The following is a 12,385-nucleotide window of genomic DNA, read 5'->3' on the forward strand; positions in this document are numbered from 1 at the left end:
ACGTCGATCTTCCATTGCCCACCTCATGTCCAAATGAACAATATACAGTCTCTTTAGTATCCAATTCTTGACAGTCAGTCAAAAACTCCTCCAGCCCTGCCACCAACCCAATACTTTTAAAACTAATAAACAAAACTGTCAAAACCAAGTGTAATGTTAATCAAGGAATGAATATTTCCAACGCACTGAGGGGTACTCCCAGCTGTCCTTTGAAGACACCCACATAAGAGGGCAGATATGGCATCAAATTGAAGTCTGATTGGGGGACAGCTCCTCCAGCCATGCAGCACTCCCTCAGTATCACACTGGAGTGTACGTCCAGATTCAGAAATTGCATTCCTTGAGCAGGACTTGAACCTGGAATTTGCTGATACAGAGATGCTCCTGACTGAACCATAGTTATAGAGTCATACAGTTATACAGCATGAAACAGACCCTTCAGTCCAACTTGTCCACACTGATCAGATATCCTAAGCATATCCAATCCCTTTTGCCAGCATTTGGCCCTTATCCCTCTAAACCTTTCCTATTCATGTATCCATCCAGATGTTGTTTAAAAGTTGTAATTGTAATCCACCACCTCCTCTGGCAGCTCTTTCCATACACACATCACCCCTGAGTAAAAAAAGTTAGAAAGCTATAGCAAAAATGTTGCATAGGGAAGGGCTGTACTGGGGTATAGATGCTATATAGGAATGATATTGACTCTGAAAGCTCACAATGCCTCCACATCCTTCAGTGCCGAAGGACTGGACAGTTGCTAATGTTGTCCCCTGTACAAGAAGGGTAGTAGGGATATTCCAGGTAACTACAGACCAGTGAGCCTGATGTCAGTGGTGGGAAAGTTTCTGGAGAAGGTACTGAGGGATAGAATCTATTTATATTTGGAAAAGAATGGGGTTATCAGTGATAGGCAACATGGTTTTGTGCGGGGGAGATTGTGCCTTACCAACTTAACAGAGTTCTTTGAGGAAGTGGCCGAGTTGATAGAGGAAGGAAGAGCTGTAGATGTCTTATATATGGACTTTAGTAAGGTTGTTTGATAAGGTTCCATGGTAAACTAATGGAGAAAGTTAAGTCACACGGTGTGCAGGGTGTTCTAGCTAGGTGGATAAAGAACGGGTTGAGCTACAGGAGAGAGAGTAGTAGTTGAAGGGAATTCCTTGAAATGGAGAAAGGTGACCAGTGGTGTTCCACAGGGATCAGTGCTGGGGCCACTCTTGTTTGTGATATACATAAGTGATCTGGAAGAGGGCATTGGTGGTCTAATCAGTAGGTTTGCAGATGACATGAAGATTGTCAGAATAGCAGAAATCCTAGGGGACTGTCAAAGAATAAGGGAGAATATAGATAGACGAGAGAGTTGGGCGGAGAAGTGGCAGATGGAGTTCAATCCAGGCAAATGTGAGGTGATGCATTTTGGGAAGTCTAATTCTAGAGCGAACTATACTGTAAAGGGAAGAGCCTTAAGAAATGTTGATGAGCATAGAGATCTGGGTGTTCAGGTCCATTGTACCCTGAAGGTGGCTGCACAAGTGGATAGAATGGTCAAGAAGGCATTTGGTTAAGCTTGCCTTCATTGGAACATGGTATTGAGTATAAGAGCTGGCAGGTAATGTTAAAATTGTACAAGACTTTGGTTCAGCTGTATTTAGAATATTGTGTACAGTTTTGGTCACCACATTACCAAAAGGATGTGGACGCTTTGGAGAGGGTACAGAGAAGGTTTAAGAGGATGTTGTCTGGTATGGAAGGTGCTAGCTATGAAGAGAGGTTGAGTAGGTTAGGATTGTTTTCATGAGAAAAAACTAGATTGAGGGAGGAACCTGATTGAGGTTTACAAAATCATGAAGGGTATAGACAGGGTGGATAGAGATAAGCTTTTTCCCAGGGCGAGGGATTCAATAACGAGAGGCCACGCATTCAAGATGAGGGGAGAAAGCTTCAGGGGGATATACGCGGAAGGTACTTTACACAGAGGGTGGTAGGTGCTTGGAACATGTTGCCACCAGAGGTAGTAGAGGCAGGCACGGTAGATTCATTTAATGTGCGTCTGGACAGACGCATGAGTAGGTGGGGAGCAGAGGGATACAGATCCTTAGGAATTGGGTATTAGACTTAGACAGTGGATTTGGATCGGCTCAGGCTTGGAGGGCCGAAGAGCCTGTGCCTGGGCTGTAAATCTTTTTTACTTCTTTGTTCATGCAGTTGGTTAAAATAAAAGTTAATGCTTGAGCAGAAGAATTGAAGGAGAAAGTGAGGACTGCAGATGCTGGAGTACCAGAGTTGAAAAATGTGGCGCTGGAAAAACACAGCAGGCCAGGCAGCATCCAAGGAGCAGGAGAATCGACGTTTCGGGCATAAGCCCTTCTTCAGGAATGAGGCTGGTGTGCCAAGTGGGCTGAGATAAAAGGTAGGGGGAGGGAATTTGGGGGAGGGGTGCTGGGAATACGATAGGTGGAAGGAGGTGAGGGTGAGGGTGATAGGCCGGAGAGCGGGTGGGGGCGGATAGGTCGGGAAGAAGATTGCAGGTCAAGAGGGCGGTGCTGAATCCGAGGGTTGGGACTGACGTAAGGTGGGGGGAGGGGAAATGAGGAAGTTGGAGAAATCTACATTCATCCTGTGTGGTTGGAGGCTTCCTAGGCGGAAGATGAGGCCTCTTCCTTCAGGCGTCGTGTGGCCAGGGTCTGGCGATGGAGGAGGCCAAGGACCTGCATGTCATTGGCGGAGTGGGAGGGGGAGCTAAAGTGTTCTCTTCTACATTGGGGAGACAGGCCGCCTACTTGCAGAACGCTTCGGGGGACACCTCTGGGACACCCGCACCAATCAACCCAACCACCCCGTTGCTGAACACTTTAGCTCCCCCTCCCACTCCGCCTGGAGGAAGAGCGCCTCATCTTCCGCCTAGGAACCCTCCAACCACACGGGATGAATGTAGATTTCTCCAGCTTCCTTGTTTCCCCTCCCCCCACCTTATCTCAGTCCCAACCCTTGGGTTCAGCACCGCCCTCTTGTCCTGCAATCTTCTTCCCGACCTATCCGCCCCCACCCCCTCTCCGGCCTATCACCCTCACCCTCACCTCCTTCCACCTATCGTATTCCCAGCGCCCCTCTCCCAAATTCCCTCCCCCCTACCTTTTATCTCAGCCCGCTTGGCACACCAGCCTCATTCCTGAAGAAGGGCTTATGCCCGAAACGTTGATTCTCCTGCTCCTCGGATGCTGCCTTGCCTGCTGTGTTTTTCCAGCACCACATTTTTCAACAGAAGAATTGAAGATTGATATTGCCAGGGTTGGAGGATTTGCGCTATAGGGAGAGGCTGAATAGGCTGAGGCTGTTTTCCCTGGAGCATTGGAGGCTGAGGAGTGACCTTACGGAAGTTTATAAAATCATGAGGGGCATGGATAGGATAAATGGACAAGGCCTTTTCCCTTGGGTGATGGAGTCCAGAACTAGAGAGGCATAGGTTTAGGGTGAGAGGGGAAAGATATAAAAGGGTCCTAAGAGCAACCTTTTCATGCAGATGGTCGTGCATATAAGCTGCCAGAGGAAGTGATGAAGGCTGATACAATTGTAGCATTTAAAAGACATCTGGATGGGTATATGAATGGGATGGGTTAAGAGGGATATGGGCCAAGTGCTGAATTGAATTGAATTGAATTTATTGTCATGTGTACCGAGGCACAGTGAAAAGCTTTGTCTTGTGAGCAATACTGGCAGATCACAGAGTTAAGTAGCACAGATGGTAAATGATAGGTAAACAGCGGCAAAAGCAAAAACACAGGTACAGGCGAATGTTAAGAGTTTGTGAGTCCATTCAGTATTCTAACAACAGTAAGGTGGAAACTGTTACAAAACCAGCTGGTGCGTGTGTTTAGACTTCTGTACCTTCTCCCCGATGGTCGAGGTTGTCGAAAAACCTTGCCAGGGTGGGATGGATCTTTGAGAAGATCTGGCAAATGGGACTAGATTAGATTAGGATATCTGGTCGGCAAGTTGGACTGAGGGGTCTGTTTCTGTGCTGTTCATCTCTATGACTATGACTCTATGTGATTTCACTCCTTGAAAATTCTACCTGTAATCAGTAGACTCTGCGTCCGAGTCACTCTGAACTGGAATTCAATCCAGTTACTCCTCATGAATCAATGACATGTTGTCTGAAGTACACGGGATGCTTCATGTGTATGTCCACAAATGGTCATGATGATGTGAGCTGTCATCAGTGCATTCACATTCTTCACTTCCTTAGTGACTCAAAAATCAAAGTCTACCTGAAAGAAATGTTTACCAAAACAATCATTGATCTAAATAGATTAGTTCATGCAAAATTAATCGTGTAAACGAGACTTCCATTTTGAAAGACATGATCTACTTTGATGTTTCTCTGCAGAGGACTGAGGATAGGTGATTGTAAATCCTGCCGAGATTTAATTAAAGTGCTTTGACGTCTGGTCACCTTCTATATTAGGATGATGAAAAGCGCGTTTAATGTGAACTGAAAACCTATCCAAGTGTCCTAACACACTGCACTGTCTGCCCAGCTTAGCACAAAGCAGTTCGATATGCATTGTAAATTTTCAATCAGCATATTCTGCATATTGTGCAATAGCCAAAGTATTTTCACTGCTGGGTGAAGAAATTACAACTTCTCATTCCTCATCACACAGGCACACCAAGCACCAGCCAGTTCCTCCAGCACACCAAATCCAGCTTTCAACAAAATTACCATGTGTGCTCTTAGACCCTCTCTGACACTAAAAATATGCAGATGAGAGAAAACTTGAGCCAATGAAAAGGAAAACTTGCGTTTATATAGTTAAAAATCACACAACACCAGGTTATAGTCCAACAGGTTTAAATGGATCTCCAAATCATGCATTATATAGCATCTTTTATTACCATAGGGACACAATGTTTTACAGCTGTTCAAGTAATTTACGAAACGTGAAAGCCAATGTCCGCACAACACGCACCCACAGAATTAGATTCCGAGGTTTGTGGGTACCAGGTCAATCTGATGAGTAAATCCTGATTGACACTCCATTCTATTCAAGACGGCACCATAGTGTGGCGGCATTTTGTGAGCTGTCTACAGCAGATCTTATTCTTACATATCTAAGAATCATTCTGCTCTCTTAAACCTCAATTCTAAGTCTATCAGAATTACTAACAATGTTCTCTTAAATCTACTTTCAGGTTTAAAGATTCTACAACCGATGTTGGAACCAAAAGCCCAGGGGAATTAAGGGCCAACTGGCTTCTGGCAACCCTGACCTCCTCATGGAAACCTGAACCAAACCTCGAGGAGCGCAGGAACAAGACCTGACCCTATAGTGACCCGACATCGAGGAAACTCAACTGGACCAACTGCAAGATCCCCTGGAGCACTAGTGCCCAGTCCCCAATGGATGCACCTACTTGCCCTGCAAGGAGAAAGTGAGGACTACAGATGCTGGAGATCAGAGTCAAGAGTGTGGTGCTGGAAAAGCACAGCAGGTCAGGCAGCATCTGAGGAGCATGAGAATCGATGTTTTGAGCAAGAGCCCTTCATCAGGAATTACCCTGCAAGCCTAGCAGTCTTCAAGCCTCTCGCAGGCCGATCTCCCCGATCTCGTGGAAACTCGGAACTGAGGCCCAACCAGCGCGGGGGATTAAGACCTGGCCCCATGGTGACCTGACATCGAGGTGGCCTGACCAAACTGGCCACTAGACCCCGTGGAATGCTCAAGACCATGGTTGGTGCCCAGTACCCCATGTGGAGCATACTAACCTCATGGAGCAGCAAACTTCCCTCACCCTCACCCGGGATCAATGAAGAGTGGCCACCTACCCAGAAAATGTGGGAGACCCGCTGGACTTCAGGTGAGACTGAAATTTCAGGGTTTTAAATGCCCCCTGCCCAGAATACGTCTGGAAAATGTCCAGGCCATTGAGAACAAAATGGATGGACTTAAAGAGAAGTCGAATTTACAAAGCACTAACTGGGGAGACACACTTAGGTCAAAGCTAATTTCAATATTTTTAATACATTTTTGACATGACTTGTTTGAATATTGTTCAAATAAAATCAGAGCTACTTGGTATTAAAGATTTGCTAAATTAGATAGTTATTTTCATAGAGAATTGAGAGATATGTTTTACAGAGACATGGCTTGCTCCTGCCACACCTGACTGTGCCTTACAACCTGAAGGTTTCTCTGTTCACTGAAAGGACTGCTCACAGTCCTCGGGCATGGCCAGGGGCAGAAGGGACATCCTAACAAACATTGTCTGGTGCTCAGATGTAGCGATCCTAGTGAGCTACTGCTCCCCTGACCCAAAACTATATTACAGTTAAGTGCCATCCCTACTATCTGCAGGGTAAGTTCACCTCCGCTGTCCTGACAGCCATCTTAATTCCAACTTATGTTGAAGTGAAGAGTACACTTGGTGAAGTATACAACACAACAAACAATCTTGATACAGAATACATCAAGGCTTTGTACATCCTAGCACATGACTTTAACCGGCCAACCTCAAGAACATGCAAATAAAATACCGTCAACACATCTCCTGACCCACTAGAGGTCCGAAAACCCTTGACCATTGCTGTACACCATCAAAGATGCCTACCGCTCCATTCCCCGTCCGCATTTTGGAAAATCAGATCACAGCGCGGTGCTCATCCTCCTTTACAAGCAGAAATTGAAGCATGAGGACCCAGTACAGAAAATAATGCAGTCTTGGTCTGAGGCAACAGAAGGGCTTCCATGGGACTGCTTAGAGTGGACAGGCCCGTATTCAAGAACTCAGCTGCCAAATTAAATGAGTATACCACTACCGTTACAGACTTCATTAGTAAGTGTGTAAGTGTATGCTGATGAAGTTAATTTGAACATTCATCAACTGGAAACCATGGATGAACTGAGAGACCCAATCCTTATGGAATTTACGTCTGAGATGTTCAAGTCGGACAACCATGACCTATACAGGAGAAAGGCCATCAGATACGCCAAGAGGCAATACCAAACTAAGGTTGAGACCCATTGGACCACATAAACATCCATCATTTGTGGCAAGGCTTACACGACATAAAGGGCTATAAAGCAAAGTTGAACAGAATCGTGGGTAACAATATATCCTTAACTTGATGAGCTCAATGTATTCTATGGTCATTTTGAATGGAAGGTCAGTGAAATGATGTCAGCTATCCCAATAGCCTCGGATGCAGCTGTACCCACGGTCACTGCTGTAGATGTTAGATCGGCCTTCCTGAGAGTGAACCCATGGAAAGTGACTGGCCTGGGTGGACTCTTCGGCTGTGCACTCAGATCCTGTGCGGACCCGCTGGCAGAGTATTCATAGACATCTTCAACCTCTCCTTACTATGATTCTGAAGTTCCCACCTGCTTCAAGAAAACCACCAACATTCGCCAAGGAAAAACCGTGCAGCGTTCCTCAATGGTTACCACCCAGTGGCTCTGACCTCCATCAATATGAAGTGCTTCGAGAGGTTAGTCATGGCTCACATTAACTCCAGCCTCCCAGATTGCCTTGATCCTTTGCAATTTGCCTAATGGTGCAACATGTTCACAGCAGACACCATCTTCCTGGCTGTACACTCATCTCTGGAACATTTGGATAACAAGGATACTTCGTCAGGTTCCTACTTATTGACCACAGTTCCACCTGCAACACCATAATTCCGAACAAACACATCTCTTAACTCCGAGATGGGTGAGAGCCTCAAGTTTCTGGGAGTGATGATCACTGACAATCTGTCCTGGTCCACCTACATCGATGTGATGGTCAAAAAAGCACAACAATGTCTTGGGAGGCTAAGGAAATTCAGCATGTCCACAGAGACGCTTACCAATTTTTATAGATGCCCCCTTGAAAGCATTCTATCTGGATGCATCACAGCATGGTAGGGTAACTGCTCTTCCCAAGACAGCACCAAACTACACAGGGTCGTGAACGCAGCCCAGTCCATCACGCAAATTATCCACTGACTTCACCTATATTTTTTCCTGGCTTCGGAAAGCATCCAACACAGTTAAAGACTCCTCCTACCCCATTTTTAATTTCTACCACCCTCTTCCGTCCAGCAGAAGGTATAAAGGTTTGAATACAGGTATCAACAGATTCAAGAACAGCTTCTTCCCCCCTAATATCAGACTTTTGAACAGACGTCTCAAATGTAAATTCTGATCTTTCTCTCTACACCTTCTCTGCAGCTGTAACACTGTATTCTGCACTTTGTTCTGTTATCCTGATTCACTTTGCATCGTACAATCTGCCTGTATAGAACACAAAAAAACACTTTGCACTGTATGTCGGTACATGACAACAATAAATCAATTTGCAATATGAAGGGAGTACAGCACACTTGTCTTTTAGATGAGCTGCTAAAACTCGTTGGCCATCTCATGGATCACTGAATCATAAAACCCACAGTATGTGGAAACAGGTCATTCAGCCCATCAAGATCCATACCAACCCTCCGAAGAGCATCCCTTCCAGACCCATCCCCTAACCTACGCCTGTAACCCTGCATTTCCTGTGGCTAAGTGACCTAACCTACACATCCCTGGACACTATGAACAATTTAGCACATCCAATCCACCTAACGCTTTGGACTGTGGCAAGAAACCAGAGCACCTGGAGGAAACCCATGCTGACACAAGAAGAATGTGCAAATTCCATACAAACAGTCGCCTGAGGGTGGAATCAAACCCAGGTCCCTGGCATTCTAAGGCAGCAGTGTTACCTCTGAGCCACTGTGCTGCATACATTGGATAGAGCAATATCCCATGGTGTTATTTTGAAGAAAAACCAAGGAGATCTGAAGTATTCTAAATATTATTTCCTCCTTAAACAACATTAATAAAACAGATGATCAGGTCATTTATTTTCCTGCAGATTTTGTGTGAGATTGTTGTGTGAAAATTAGCTACACCCTTTCTTACATTATGATAGAGATTACATTATGATAGAGATTACATTTGAGAAGCATTGAATTGGTGGCAAAACACTTTAACAAGTCATAGGATCCTGATGTTAAATCAATGTAAATAGTCATTTCAGTATCGTGGGCTGTGGGGGTGGCTATTGAATGCATTAAACATATGAATAACATGATATGGCTGGGATCATTTACTGTCTTCTAGCTTACCTGTGACAGTGTGATGCAAGAAAGTAAAGAGTTACCACTCTCCACTTTTAGAAAGACAACCCACTTTCCATGCTGTGTGAAAGTGCAGTATCAGCACATTTCATGTCTTTTCACAGGGAACTGGGTTGTCTTGTGTCTCTGACTTTACCATTGTGTAACTACTTGGCACGTGGCATGGAAAAAGCTGAGCGTCTGTGATCAGTGTGACAAAATCATATTCTGCAGTGAAGCTGCCCTGCTAGGTTAATCGGAGCCTAAAGGAACATTGTTCTTTCTATTTAAAGAAGCCTGCTACATGGAGAGCATGGCCTAGGTCTTTTGCTTTTTCATCATTTGAGTTGTCTCCTCTTGTAGAATTTCCCCTCAGCCACATTACCTCCCCTCTTTGGAATTATTCAGTCAAATAAAATACTGCAGATTCTGGAGATATGAAACAAACACAGAAAATGCTGAATCTGTGGAGTCAGACACAGAGTTAATGTTTTGAGTCCAATATGACTTTTCTTCAGACTTGGTTTGGATTATGAGTTGGGCAGCAGGGTTTAGGGGTGTGTTCTGTTTTTATCTACCATTGTAGATCAGTTACTTATGACTATGAATATCTGTGTTTCTTTTTCCTTAAAGGTAGGTTCCTGGAGACTGATTTGGCCTTTCAACACAGAGGTGGATAGATCTTAATGACTTCAATCAATCAAAGGGGATGGAGTAAAGATCTCAATTTTAAAATTCTCATCCTTGTTTTCAAATCCTTCAATGATGTCACCCCCTCCTTACCTCATTATTCTCCTCCAGCCCTATAACCCTCCAATTCTCCAATTTGCTCCTGCCTCTGATTTCCACCATTCCATCATTGGCGGCCAAATAATTCCCTCCCAAAAATGCTGTACCCCTCCTCGTTCAAAGATGTTCCTTACCTCTTTGAACAATCTTTTGATTACCTGGCCTCACATAACAAGTCGCTCTGCTATAATGTGCGTTTCATCAACACAAATTTTCTATAACACGATTGATGAATTGAGGACACTGTTTCTAAAACACAATATTTTAAAGCATGTATTGGTTATAATGCCATTCTGACCTCATTAGTTTAAATGGAGTTGCTGTTGCATGATTTTCCTATCACACGGGATTGCTCAAGAAAGGAACTACTGCGTTATAGCAGAACTGGCTGGCTGGCTCGATACCAAATGTTATTTTGAGAACCCCTTCCATCAAGTATCCTGGGGGAACACTTAACCAAAGTAAAGGTGCTCTGTAAATGCAAGTTATTGTTGTTGTGCATAAAGTTGCAGTCCAGGTCAGGCTTGAGTCAACAAAATGGCTGACTAGCCGCGAAGATTTCAAAGGCCTCCTCCTGGTTCTGTGTCCAAGGAAATATGAGGATCTGGAGCTGGAATCTCTTGGGGGACGGGATCTCCTGATTACCTACCAACAATTCTGAGGAAAACATGGGGTTAAGGGCACAAGCAGGCACTTTTATGATCTGCTCATTTCTCAGCAGGAAATTGAGTCATGGTTTTCAAAATTCCAATTGTACATTCAGAGTAGGCAGACAGCTTCTTTTAACTGGTTATCAGTGAAAGTGTTCAAGCTGTAAAAGCTGGTGTCACAGGGGTCAAGCAATCAAGTGATCTGAAACCAACATTAATCAGTGACAGATTTTTATCCTTTCTCACGAGGCTGTAATTCTGTAAACTGCATCATTAATTGAATTCAATATGCGGGTATGGAAAAATCTATTTATTTAAGGACATAATTTTCTGTTCACATACCTCTACCAAAAATAAAATGTACAAAATTAACTGATTTTAATGAAACACTTCAACACCTTTTTAAGTTTTTAAAAATTGTTCAGTCATGGGTTTGAGGGCATCGCTGGGAAGGCCTGCAGTTACTGCCCATCCCTAATTGCCCAGAGGTCAGTTAAGGGTCAAGACCAGACCAGCTAAGGATGACACATTTCCTTCCACAAAAGGTCATTAGTAAATCCAGGTGGATTATTCCTGAGAATCAGTTCATGGTCTTCCTTAATTCTAGTTTCTTTATTGAATTCAAATTCCACCATCTGCCATGGCAGGATTTGAATGGAGTTTAAGTTAGATAAATGCAAGGTGCTGCACAGTAATGTCCTAGGGAGTGTTGCTGATCAAAGAGACCTTGGAGTGCAGATTCATAGTTCCTTGAAAGTAGAGTTGCAGGTAGATAGGATAGTGAAGAAGGTATTTGGTATGCTTTCCTTTAACAGTCAAACCATTGAGTATAGGAGTTGGAAGATCATGTTGCAGCTGTACAGGACATTGGTTAGGCCACTTTTGGAATATTGCATGCAATTCTGGTCTCTTTCCTAGTGGAAGGATGTTGTGAAACTCGAAAGGGTTCAGAAAAGATTTACAAGGATATTACCAGGCTTTGAGGATTTGAGCTATATGGACAGGTTGAGTAGGCTGGGGCTGTTTTCTCTGGAGCGTCAGAGGGTGAGGGGTGACCTTATAGAGGTTTATAAAATCATGAGGAGCATGGATAAGGTAAATAGGCAAAGTCTTTTCCCTGGGGTCAGGGAATCCAGAACTAGGGGGCATAGGTTTAGGGTGAGAGGGGAAAGATATAAAAGAGACTTAAGGGGCAACCTTTTCATGCAGAGGGTGGTACGTGTATGGAATGAGCTGCCAGAGGAAGTGATGGAGGCTGGTACAATTGTAACATTTAAGAGCATTTGGATGGGTATATGAATAGAAAGGGTTTGGAAGGATATGGGCCGGGTGCTAGCAGGTGGGACTAGATTAGGTTAGGATATCTGGTCAGCATGGACGAGTTGGACCGAATGGTCTGTTTCTGTGCTCTACATCTCTATGGCTTTATGACATCAGCTGAGTTTCTTCATTAATACTCAAGCAAAAATACCACCAGGCCATTGGAGGCCTGAAATTTAATCCGAATGAACAGATAACACAGATTAGGGAACAGTGAGCAGGCTGAGATGTCAGATCAGTTGATTCCTTGTAATGTTCAGTAGGTCTGGCACTGTCTGTGGAAAGGGAAACAGAATTAGTATTTCTCGACAATGATTTTTATCAATGAACTCAGCCGTGGTTCAGCTGGTACTTGCTTCTGAGTCACCCATTTTCGGCCTCACTTCAGGGCTTGGACACAAAAATCCACCCTGGCACTCCAGGGTAGAACTGAGGAAGTCCTACGCAGTTGACAGCGCCATCCAACAGATGAAATGTTAAA

At 44.3% G+C, this 12,385-nt stretch overlaps 1 long non-coding RNA gene across 3 annotated transcripts in view; it reads right to left on the minus strand.

Moving 5' to 3' along the window:
• LOC122559824 (uncharacterized) overlaps window positions 1–12,385 on the minus strand; it is a 219,217-nt gene that overhangs the window by 107,405 nt on the left and 99,427 nt on the right. Inside the window, exon 5 of one of the 3 annotated variants that reach the window (XR_015760379.1) lies at window positions 10,883–12,179. The exons of the other annotated variants lie outside the window; for them this stretch is intronic. This is a non-coding gene — a long non-coding RNA (uncharacterized LOC122559824). Of the gene's footprint in view, window positions 1–10,882; window positions 12,180–12,385 lie in introns of those variants that run through there. 3 annotated transcript variants of the gene reach the window in all.

The sequence above is a fragment of the Chiloscyllium plagiosum genome, unplaced genomic scaffold (genome assembly GCF_037043375.1).
Source record: "Chiloscyllium plagiosum isolate Xiang-an unplaced genomic scaffold, Cpla_swu_hap1 HiC_scaffold_19, whole genome shotgun sequence".
NCBI classification, from domain to species: Eukaryota; Metazoa; Chordata; class Chondrichthyes; order Orectolobiformes; family Hemiscylliidae; genus Chiloscyllium; species Chiloscyllium plagiosum.